Genomic DNA, 13,162 nt, shown 5'->3' with positions numbered 1-13,162 from the left:
TTTCTTAAGTCTCGGGTAAATACAAATTTAGTTAGCAAGATCTTCTAATATTTTATAAACGGCGTTTACGCTGCTGTTACTTTAAATAAACGCATGTCAGGAATACCTAACGAGACGAGCTTTTATAATATCTGCGCACATAGCAAAAAAATAAGCTATGGGAACTCCACGCTGCCAGCTGGCTTTCAGTGCACGCGGGCACATGCCTATCTCAGTGTAACACAGTAACTTATTATTTCATAACTTCTTAATATAAAAAGTTAAACATGTCCCGCTCTTTATTTACTGTTTCAACATACTGCCCAGACGCGATGCAATGTCGTGTCTGTCAGGCGTCTCGCAGCTCGTATTAAACTAAGATGTAAACACAGCTGTATTAAGCACAATATATGCCTGCATTGATTCTATTGTTGTATAAAAACTTACTGTAAAAATTCAAATACTTACGCTGCCGTCGCGTCATTCTGAAGTCGGAGAGCTCCAGGTTGTTTTCTTTTAAGATGACCATGCACAGATGTTGCGCTGCTGTGGTATGCCATTTCAGTTTTACACAGTATGTGTTTTATTTGGTCTCTGCTTAAAGTATTCCCACACTTTTGATCACGTTCTGGCTGTTTGGTATAACACTTGTATTATCCGGTCGGAGCTGAAGCCGCCTTCATTTGAAAACGTAAACAATGCGACGCATCGACGCATTTCCGGCAAATCGACGTAATTACGTAATCGACGTAATCGACTACGTCGACGCGTCGTTCCAGCCCTAATTTGTACAGGACATTTTTAAAGGGTACTGCCCATTTTTGGACGTGTAAGGTGTTCTGGGTTGGTTTTGGTGCACTGCATGTCAGAAATAGTGCTGGATGAGTTATGTGGTGAATTTAATACTTAAAGGTTTGTTTAAAGTATGTGGATTATTATTAATGACGCCTGTCTTGGTAAATGCCAGTAGTAATAATATATATAGGCGTTTCATCAGTGAGGTTCAGAGAGTGAAGGTCTTATGGATATTTCCTTCATGAGCTTTGAAACTCATCTAATGCTTATTTCAGGTGATGCTGCTTCAGTCCAGAATTGTGTTGACTGGATATATTTGGCAGGCGGAGGACCGTATCACTCGGGTTACAACAGAAGTGCCGTTTCCTGCATGTTTCCTTGTGACGTGGCTGGGAATGAGTTCAAAACGGCCTCGGTTTAGGTGAATGTATACGGGTGAAGGGATGTCTGCTCCACTCCTGACTCTTGGCACAGGACAAATGGACCAGTTGTTAAAATTTCTGCTTTTGACACATCGCAGAAAATGTTCTTGGTGACGCTGTCTTTAAAAAGCTGTAGGGTGGAAAGAAAAAGTCATCTATAAAAGTAAATGATATCACAGTCGCTGTAGCGTGACCTCCGCTTATGTATGTTCTCCTGGAAGTATTTTGCCGAAAGCGTTGAGTAATTGTGATTATTCAAACTGTGTGTAGGTTGAGTAATTCATATCTTTCTTCAATGGTTTGCTTTCTGTGTCGGAGTGAATAAACCTCCCTTCATAGTAAATCCAATTATCACAGAAGAAAAGACCATCTATATTCACATATGTAATTATCATATCGTCCTCGTCTGTTTTTATAAGGTCACTTTTTCATACGTCCTCTAAATGGCTTTACTGTTTGTGTTTGCTTGTTGTCGACACACAGTGACATCGATGCAAACCCCTTCTATTTTTCTTTCAGGATTAATTTATGAAGAATGAATGTGATGGGTTCATTGTGCTGCAGTATGCATGCAAGGAAGCAAGTCCTTATTTTTATTCATAGTTCATATTTTTATGAAAAGTAATTTACATTAGTTAGCATTACAACAAAGGCGCAGGGGTCGTGCATTTACGCACGCACCCGTACCTTAATGAACAATTATCTGCTAAGTTGCGTTCAAGGCTCCTAAATATACCAGCAGTTTAGTGGCAGTTGCTATGGGACTCGCTGTTAGTGATCGTAATTAACAGTAACAACTAATTAAAGTAGTAAAGCTCTTGAAGTCATGGCAGTGTAAATATATGTGTGTGTGTTTGCAGGCCAAGAGCCATGTGATCTGGATTCAGCTCCAGCATTTGGCAGTGAAATTGTTTTTTTCTTTAATTTTCCAACATACAACCAGACTAAAGCTAGGGGCACACCAAATATGTGAGAGATTACAATCATGATGACAAAAATAATGTTTGTGGATTACCGCTATGTGGTCTTTACCACACAACACATCTTTAAATTCCCTTCACATGTGTTTATAAACAACGTATGAACACAAGAAATCTCGCAATGTCTCTCGTGGTCAAACGTGACTTCACAGTAAACAAACATGACGGACGACGCATAAAGAAATGTATTTAATACTGTGAACTGTTTTTTATTTCTCTGATGTCCATCTCACTTTGGACTGTGCCTGATGCACTATGACTGTGGTTGTTATGGTTTCGTCTTTCATCAGTTTGCTTTCTGATTGGGTATCATTTTATTTCATGTGATCATCTGGTCCCCCCACACAAGAGGATTTTTGATCATAAATATTGAACATGTTGATTTGCAATCGGAGCGCCTTCAACATGCTTTCCGAGCAGATTTAGGAAACCACAGAAAAATTGTCCAAAAAATACCAATCTGATCTCTAACAAAGTCCTTTACAAAAAATCTCAGCTTTTGTATTTTTTAAGAAACCTACTCATATAGAAAAGATTATTAAAAGAGAACAAATTGTTTTTTTTTAAGCAGAGGGTCTGTTCTTTCATGAACATTTTCTGGAAGTAGGGCTGTCACAATGATTAAATAATCATCTCATCGCAATGATTTCAGATCACCGCAATGATTGCATATCTCTTATAAAAAACACAAGGGGGAGCTGCAGGCCTGTATAAACGAGACCGTATCTGATGGCGCTCCTTAACTGACAGTGTAACGCAAAACATTGCAAAGCCATTCAATACAGTGGAAAAAAACAGCATTTAAAAAAATGCTGTAAAACTTTGATAAGTAGTATGAACTGAAAGGTAAAACATACATTTCCAAAACAGCAATTCCAAATTTAGGGAAGTCAAGAATGCTATTATTAGGATTTGTAAGGAATTTATTTTTTGCAGCCACTACAGACATGTGATCCAGTACTAATATGACCTTAGTAGGATACTACTACTATTTACAGTTACTATTGTGTTTATTTCTAATGCGGAATGTTCAGATTTTGAAATATATATTAATTAAATAATCACTTTCAAATATGTGTTATGTGTATTAATATATTTAAATAATCACAACAATGTGTGGAAATTATTTCATGAATAAACAAAAATGTATGAGAATTGTCAAAGCATTGAAACAGACAATTAATCATCATAATTTATTAGACAATTAACCGTCAGCCAAATTTCATAATCGTGACAGCCCTATCTGGAAGCCATTAAACTTGCGTTAGCTGGCAACTTTATTAAAAAACGCTGGCAGGGAAAGAGTTTTACCAGCCTGATTTCACGAGAAATCATCCATAATTTACGAGTTAGCTAAATCGGATGAGTTCTAATGCAGTTAATCATGCAAAAATGTACGATTACCATACAAAAACAATAACGAAACCCCACCCCTAACCCCAATGTCACAGGGGCAAATCCAAATCATACAAAAATTTATGAATGTCAGTGCAAATTAATACGAATTAGCCACCTCGTAAAATAAGTACGAATTGACATGAGATAGCATTTATTTTACATGTATAGTTCAATGCTTGTTTACACATTTAATGTACTGCACTTTGTACGAATCCAAAATTTTAGTCTGTTCCAGCATTATTGGACTGCCATTTACATAAATCCTCTCTCTGTGCTTTGTCTCTTAAATCTCACTCGTATTTGTTTGCATTCAAACATGGTGCATTGTCCCAAATAGCTTTACTAAACCTTCAAAGGTCTGGACGGATATATTGTGTTGACAACCAAACTTCTTTAATGTTGTTTCCACCTTCAGACCTGTATTATGATCTATTATCTCTTAGAGCAAGCTGGAAGTAAGCTGGATTTTAGGAAAACTAATCCCAGCCGGTGGAATATGAGGAAGTTAATCTCTGATTTAAAAACTCTGGGAAGATTGTTTATATTAAATGTGGAATTGCATTGTGAAATGATCACCGGTCTCACAGGAGGTTTGAGAAGTATTACTGTTGCTTCTCAAAGTATTTTACTATCTATCTACAACCAAATACATTTCTGGCATGAGGTTTAGCAGCGTTCAGCTCAGTGAAAGCTTTCAGATGTTAATAAAATATACTTATAGTCCTTATAGAAATAAAAAGGCTGTTTTTTTTGCTAATGTCTCCTGCCATTCAGATGTTTCTCCTGTTTAAAGCTCTTTATATACATTTGTTTGAAAATATAGCAGTGCATTCACTTTTCTTTCATTGTACTGTATAGTAGGAGAGTTTAATTACAAGACTTTGTGTATTCACTTGGGTTTTTGCATGATTAAAACAATCACCAGCGACCGTGTGAGACTTTCCGTAGGTGCCGCGCTTCGCCCGCATTGCCAGGCCGCTCAAGTGATTAACTGAATATTTATCAACACACATATGACGCCTTTAACCCTCCCTAGAAGGTGCAAATTGTGACGCGCCGCCAACATTCGGCAGACATTTGCATAGCATTTGACTGATGGGAATTTTGACAGATTGTTTGTCGTCTGAGGAAAGCGTGAGCTGTAGGCACTCGGTCCTGAGTGTAATCATTTAGATGATGACCTCCCAATCCAAGCAGATGGCCGTCACTGAAAGAGAAAAACACTGACATGTTAAATACGTGGGATAAATATTCCTCGCTGATTCTTATATGTTGTTGTAAGGGATCTCAGGTTTCGGAAGGAGAACAAAACTGCAATCGTTCCCCGGTTTCGGACACAATATGTCTGAGGGCGTTGCTAGAGTACGAATATATTGTATTGCAATATGGAGCGTTTAAGTATTAACCTTAAATCAAAATTAAACAACAGATTTGTAAATGAAAAGGTTTAATTACAGTACTGACTTAAAGTTACAGTTGAAATGGTTACACTATAAATGCATGAAATGGTAAATAATACAAACAATTGACTGTTTCCAATGTATGTGAGATATTACCTGATAAAATAGAGAACAGAGAAAGAAAGAAAGTTTCGAAGAAAGAAATTCACACTTGAGAACTGAAATCTAGGCCTAATGGCCCGAACCCCAGAACTTAGGTGAAGAAAGAAAGGAAAGGGGAAAAGACCAATGCAAGGCAAAAGCTAAAATGCAAAGGCCCAGAGCTCATAAAAACATTGACCTTTATCCTCTATCTCTTGACCATGTGACTAAGCCTAACTTGATACATTCAAATTGACCAATCAAAAGATCACCTTTAACCCCCACTGTACTTGACAAAACCCAACATAATACATTCAACTGACCAATCAGAAGACCATCTTTAACCCCCACTGTATTGGATAAACAGCTGTAACAATAGTCTTTGATCAGCACAGGGGGTTGTGCCAAGTTGTGACCAAGGAATAAGTTCCTTCAATTTTAATCTTACATTGTGAACGTTGAAGAATGACTTGTGTGTATTTGTATGTCTGTGTCTTCTTTCATTACTCATACACAAGTATACAAAAACAAATTCCCTTGACTTTGCAATGACCTTTAAATGCTTACTGGATTAGAAAATCATTCAAATAAAACAAGTAAGTAATTGCTTGTGAGATTTACTTGATTCCTTGTATAGATGAAATATTTTAGAAACGTGTTTGATATAAATAAGACTTAAAAATAGATTTATTCACTGGCTGGAAAACACAATATTAAAATACCCTAGTTATAACATGTTAAAACTGATGATACTATTGTAACACGTTTTTTTACATAGCATGGTATTCATATTAGTGTAAATGTTTAAAGGTGCCATAAATGTTTAAATTGTGCAAATTGTTACGAGGATTTTTAAAGTAAAATTTTTAAGTACAACTTACCTACTAAAATCAAATAAAATCTACTTAATAATGCATGAAAAACATATGCTAAAGAATTAAGTAAATGTTACTTCATTATCTTTTTAAGTTAAGTTTATTTCAAAATTTAGGTAAAGTCTATTAGTTTTTTGGAAAATTGAAGCATTGCTGTCCTAAAAATATTAAATAAATCGTATTTACTATTTGTTATTTTCTTGAACATAGTTCTATGGACTAAGTTATTTTTAGTGTTATAAATGGCATTATAACACAAAATTCATGACTGACTATAAGTCAGTCATTGAATAAACTTGATTCTGAACAGAAACCCACACAAACTGTGTTTTTGACATGCATTGTCAGCACTGTGAAGAAAAATACAATATAATGTTCTCAACAGGGTTCATGTAAAGAAACACCCATTACCTGAATGGTGACTTCACAAAATTATCATTTACAACAAAACAACATCAATAATATAAGAGTTTAAACCTTTATGACATTTTATTAACAAATATTTAAGTAGTTAAAGTTTTTATCAGTTCTTATTCTGTGATAAAGCTTAAAAAATAAAAATATTCAGGCGCAAAGGATTTTACTTGAATTTTTTTAATTTAATGGATTTAATATTCTTAAGTTAAATGAACTAAGATTGTTAACTTTAATCTGCTAAAGTTTTTGATTAAAATGTACTTAATTATTTTAGGTCTATGTGCAGTGACAGTTAAATAATACAAGAAAATATCTAATACCACTTACTATTCCCACACAGTTCATTTTCTACATGAATTAATTGTGTATTTATTATCATTTTACTTAGGAAAATCTAGTTCTCAATAAATGTTAATATAATTATGTAGAAATTCTGAGAGTTAATCTAATATATATTACTACACCAAAAAGTTTGTTTTATCAGTGTTGTAAAACTGTATTTATAGGCATAGATGAATAATAAGAGTTGTGTACATCAGTGGTTCTCAAACTTTTTCAGCGTGCGGCCCACTTTGTGTACGATGCATTCCTTCGCGGCCCCCCCAAAGAAAAACAGTTACAATACCTTAAATTACACAAAGTAGTGCTGCCTTATTTTTTTAGGTTTAATTTCACATTCATGATAAATAATGTATTTTATAAAATGTCATAAAACTGGGGCCCCCCTGGCACCATCTCGCGGCCCCCCTGGGGGCCCCGGACCCCAGTTTGAGAACCACTGGTGTACATATCATGAGCCTCAAACACGATTGTTTCCTCCTTCTTATGTAAACCTCGTGCACGCAAAAGATCACTGGAAAACAGACCAATATCAACATAACACCAACTGTGACGTTACAGTCCAGATGTACGCCCCAACATTAAATTACACATTAAATTAAGTACAATGTTGTTACAATGCAAAGTTACTGCTATATGCTAGTTAATGCTATATGCTAGTTAATGCTATATTCTAGTGTTTAGGCTGAAGTTCTACTATTGACGTTACAGTTACGTTTTGCAGGTCCATACTGAAAAAAACACAAACTTATCACTCAGCAACGTCCATTAACAATCTCCCAACAATTGATTATTCCTCAAAATCTGATACAGACTCAAACATAAGATCTGTTTACATACACACAGAGCTACTGAAGGAGAAACAGCCAATCAGAGCAGAGCTCAACATTATTATTCATGACCCTTTCAAATAAGGTAATAATAAACCATTTCATTATAAAGACAAATCCTAGGGTTGTAAATGGACATTTAAAACTGACTCTGGATCATTTTTGCCCTTAATAAAGTTACAAACCTTCTGTGTAGATATCAGAGAATAATTTAACAGATTGTTACAATGCATTTCTTAGGCTATTTGTAGGATATTATTCATTGACAACTACTATAGGTCTGTCTCCCCTATTGTTACAGCTGGGGTCATAATATTACATGTGGGCTCGTCCGGAATCTAAACCCGGGACTTATTGCATCCCAAGCGGGAATCATTCCCCTGGTATGACTTCAGCTCTAAGACCTAAATTGAAGTACCATAGTATTACTATCTGATACAGTCACTGTACTGTAGTGCTGCCACAATACATTTTTAAAATGTTGTGGTTCTCACTCCACAGTAATAACAAACTCATATTACTTTAACAAGGAGTCAGCTGCAGTAATACAGGCGTCACAATGAGTGCAGGTTAAATGAGAAACACACTGTGAAAATGATTCATTCCCACAGGTTCAACATTAAGCCTGAAAGCGTTTTGTTTTCTTGTTCTCTTAAACTTCTCTCAAGACATTGGAAAACAACCTCAAACGCAGCTGAATCTTAACATAAAATAATCAAGCTGCCCGCATGATGTCCAAGACGCCTGAAAAACTAAAGACTTGCTGATGCCATTCATGAATTTGGATGTAGTTCAAAATAATTTTCACCATTGAGACTCGACTCTAAACATTATAACTTTAGCCTTGAGAAATAAAAGCCCACTGGATAGAACTTTATTCCTCCAAACAGACCAGAACAAAAGATGTTTATTTCTTGACAAACAACTACACGCTGAATTATTCAGCCATTGTCGCAAAATCATTACAGGAATGGTTCACCTTATGTTTAAAAAAAAGACACAAAGGCAGTACTCATGCTGATGTTTCAGACAATGAAAGTAAATGAGGACAGACAATCACCATTAAAATATCAAATGAATCCACATGACTCTTCTGGAGTGACACAAAAGCATTACGTGATGCACAGAATGAAAGTCATCAGTATTTTTTTTTCTTTAAATGTTAAGCTTCAAGAGACACAGAAAATAAAGTTGAGGTTATTTTATGAGTCATATTTTTGTGTGAACTGTTTCTATAAAATATTTTGTTGTTTTTGGTCCTGCATTGTGTTGTTTGCAGGACCATCTTGCAGTTGAATTGTATATACAGACATTCAATGCTTTAACAGCAAAACAAACCATCTGTGCCACAAATGCTGTACCAGGCTTCAATAACACCAAATGCAATCTTCCAAGCCTATAATTGGGAAAATGTTGGAGCAATACATCGTTCTTTCATTCATCACAAACGTACCATTTCCGCTTTGTGGAGGAGACTTCCCAAATCTGGTTAGTGAATTCCTGATGGGAGCAAAGTGTTGCTTTACTGGACCAGTTGTCTTTAGGAAAGAGCCTGGCATGGCTGAATCTTTCACACCTACAGCAGAAAAATCCACAGAGAGGCAAACCAAGACACAAGTGTGTGTGAAAGTGCGATTGCTTATCTTATGTATCACCAGTGTGTAAAGTTTAATGTACCATCCGTCATTAATCCGTCTTATCCAGCATCAGTCATTTTTTATCCTTACTTTCTCCCCTGCACCTGTGGGTGTTTAAATTTTAATATCTTCCTCCAGTGTTCATTATCACTGACTGTAGTTCTTCGGTTTCATCTCTGCTGAACTTTAATTATGTGATGTTTGGCTTTTCTTTTTTACAAAGCACGTGTTAAAGTAGGCAAAGGTTTTACACATTGTGCACAATTACTGGTAAATGTGGTTTTGTCTTCCTAACCTGACAGATGTTCCAAGTTGTTTGCACTTACCAAAGCAGTTTTCTCCCAAAAGTTTAAGTCAATGCAGTAACAATTCACACAGCGGTGCAGGAGGTCTCTGAATAGCTGGTGCATTTGTAAAGCAGACGCAGTCGGCCATATGCTTCGCTCGCAGACATCACCGCAGGTGTGTAACAAGCATCAGGACACACACTGCTTCACTTAGATTTCACACTATCCCTCAGGCACCTCATCACTATGGGAAGTGCAGCGTCGATCAAGAGGATGACATGCACAATTGATCTATCGCTCCTAAAACTTGGGCTGTTTATGGAGACGCTCGGCTTGAGTCTAAACAACGACCTCACATGCACAGCAGCCAGGACGTGATGCGGTTAGATTCAAGAAACAAATCACTTTTTGTTCTCACTAAAAGCAAAAATGCTCATCCAGTTATAAGACACCATCTTAAAAAACTGATAAGTCAGACGATCAAGAGCACACTCATTTTATATTTGTTTAAAGAATGCATTGAAATAATATGTCAAATTAATCTCTGATAGGTGGTATGTGTCTTTATCTGGAGTCATAACACTTATATATAATCATATCAGGGTTGTGATTCTCATTTGGGATACGTCCCAGGTTCATATCCCGGACGAGCCCCCATTTAATATTATGATCCCAGCGTAACAACAGGGGAGACCAAAATTATAGTAATTGTCAAATATCTTACAAATAGTATATTAAAGGTGCCAAAGAATGTATTGAAATGTATAAATTTTTTTCTGATATCTACATAAAAGGTATGTGACTTTATTAAGTGCAAAAAATGATCCAGAGATAGTTTTACATGTCCATTTTTCCCTAAACTGAAATGGGCTGTTATTACCTTATTTGGAAGGGTCATGAATAATAATGTTGAGCTCTGCTCTGATTGGCTGTTTCTCCTTCAGTAGCTCTGTGTGTGTGTAAACAGATCTTATGTTTGAGTCTGTATCAGATTTTGAGGAATAATCAATTGTTTGGAGATTGTTAATGGACGTTTCTGAGTGGTAAGTTTCTGTTTTTTTCAGTATAGATCTGCCTAAACGTTAGCATTAACTAGCATATAACGCTAACTCAGCGGTCACAACTTTGTTTTTAGCATTGGAACAACATTGTAATTCATTTAATTTAATGTTGTGGGTGTACATCTGGACTGTAACGTCACAGTTGGTGTTATGTTGAGATTGGTCTCTTTTCCAGCGCTCTTTTGCATGCACAAGGTTTACATAATGAGGAGGAAATAATCATGTTTAAGGTTCATGATATTTCCATGTACACAACTCATATTATTCATCTATTCCTGAATAAATATAGTACATCCTATGCTACCTTTAAGAAAATGTGTTGTGGTAATAAATTTGGTTGGAATTCCACCAGACATCATATGTATAGATGTTTCAGGGTTCCCACGGGTCCTTGAAATCCTTGAAAGTTTGTGAATCTGGGGCAAAATATACATACATAGATACAGGTCATTGAAAGTGACTCTTTTATGAGAGAAGTTTTCTGGAAACAAAATCCATATTATTCCCTGTGTAGTGTAGGATAATATCATAAAAATTCTAGACTTTTTAAGCACACGTGCTAAACTGTTCGCTTTAAATGCTTATATCGTATGAATGTCGATTCATACCAAAATGCTTTTTTGCATAGTGGTATTTGACACATGAAAACGTCTCGGGTTATGTTTGTAACTGTTTTTCACTGAGAAGGGAACGAGATGCTGCGTCTCTCTTGCCATACTTCCTGTGTCCCTGTAACGCCGTCTTTGGCAATATTTAAGATAGCGATATACTTCCTGACTCCCGCGTCACCCTGTCTTTGTCGTTAAGCCTCATCATTGGTTGAATTTTGATATACACATTCAGACACACTTACCTCTGGAGGGGTCCACAAAGTGTCACCGCAGTGACGCAGCGTGAGTTCCCTCAAAAGGGAACTGTAACAATGTATCTTAAAAGGTAACACGATGTAACCTTGCTCTCACTTAAGAATGTGTCCCCATATTTAGTCCTTAAATTTGAGGTTATTGGACCTGGAAAGTCCTTGAAAGTTCTTTGAATTTGAAGTTAACTAAGGTGTGGGAACCCTAATTTATATCACAGCTATCCTGTCTTTTTTCAGATCTCTGAACCCTTAAACATACAGATTATCCCTCAGGAATAATAAATCTAAGAAATGAATCTGTAGACCAATGGCGATGGACAGCTTCTCCAGGTAAGCTTTGCTCAAGTCATGTTAGTCTGATTTAGAAACCATTGGGGAATGAAGGTTTTGTGTCAGTTGATCCCAGCATGCAGCTCTTGACTTCAGCATTAGGATTGCATTGACTGACAAACAGTCACTTTTAGAGCTTTGGAGAAGAATTGATCTATTTATCCCAGAGAAAACCCCAGGAGGGGATGGCAGAGCAGACATGTTTCTCATGCCTAACAAATTCTGTCCACCGACACACCTTTCAGCTTTAGCCAGAGGAGGACGATTTCCCACAGGACACACAGAATAAAATCAGCGCCGAGCTGAAAGTGAAAGTGACCGCTAGAAACTAAATGAAGCGTCTTAGCAGCACTGCCTTTATAAAGGACCAATTTCCTTGAAAGTTCATTCCTGTCTTTACAAGACAGACTGGACCACACGGACTGCTACAGATGAAAAGTCTGTGTTGAATGTATAAAACCTGTATGGAGAATAAACAACTGGCCATACATGACATTTTTCATTATACTCTTTAAAGGCAGAGTGCACAATGTTTGAAAGCCAATGTTGATATTTGAAATCACCTAAACATACATGCCCCTACCCCAATAGAATCTGGACCTTTTTTTAAAAGACCCACCCCACACATACGCAACCCCGGCAAGGATGTCGGTTAGTAGACACGCCCCTTACTGCAGATTGGCTACAAGTGTGTTTTGGTAGTCGGCCCGTCTCCTTTTCCAAAGCGTTTTTCAAACATTGTGCACTCCACCTTTAAAATAATTTACAGTCTCTAATGAACTTGGTAAGATATAAGTGACTTCTCATGTTATGGCTTTAGCTGGTCACTTTTTTAAGTCATTTTTAAGTCTAAGAATTTATTTATTGTGGCAACTGGAGGTGTACTTCAGCTTTGCATTTAATCTCATTGCTAATCATGAGAAACATCTGAGATACTAAAGAGAGCTCATTTATTATTTTAATATAAGAGATTATGAAATCAGATAATCTGCAACACTTGAACAGAATAATCTTCTCTGGATTAAATCTTTCTTGGCCATTTTAAAGCTTTGGATTTGAATATAATCTCTCCCACCTAAACCTGTTAAAGCTAAAACCATTATCAGACTCCTCATGGTGCTTCCTAAAGGATTACTGCAATGTTTAAGGGCAAAATGAATTTGTCCTTTGTGACAATGTTTAACATCTTTGAGTGTTTATAATTTGGAGTAGGGCTAGACAATAATTCCATAATAACATTGGTTTGTATATATATATATATATATATATATATATATATATATACACTCACCTAAAGGATTTTTAGTAACACCTGTTCAATTTCTCATTAATGCAATTATCTATCAACCAATCACATGGCAGTTGCTTCAATGCATTTAGGGTCTGTGGTCCTGGTCAAGACAATCTCC

The 13,162-nt window shown here is 36.3% G+C and overlaps 1 long non-coding RNA gene across 2 annotated transcripts in view; it reads left to right on the top strand.

Moving 5' to 3' along the window:
- Positions 1 to 13,162, top strand: part of LOC141369091 (uncharacterized) — a 108,562-nt gene that overhangs the window by 68,713 nt on the left and 26,687 nt on the right. Inside the window, exon 3 of one of the 2 annotated variants that reach the window (XR_012372660.1) lies at positions 11,661 to 11,784. The exons of the other annotated variant lie outside the window; for it this stretch is intronic. This is a non-coding gene — a long non-coding RNA (uncharacterized lncRNA). Of the gene's footprint in view, positions 1 to 11,660; positions 11,785 to 13,162 lie in introns of those variants that run through there. 2 annotated transcript variants of the gene reach the window in all.

Source organism: Misgurnus anguillicaudatus, chromosome 12, assembly GCF_027580225.2.
Source record: "Misgurnus anguillicaudatus chromosome 12, ASM2758022v2, whole genome shotgun sequence".
NCBI lineage: Eukaryota > Metazoa > Chordata > Actinopteri > Cypriniformes > Cobitidae > Misgurnus > Misgurnus anguillicaudatus.
Note: the sequence above shows the minus strand (reverse complement) of the source record. Positions and strands in the feature narration are given on the sequence as shown.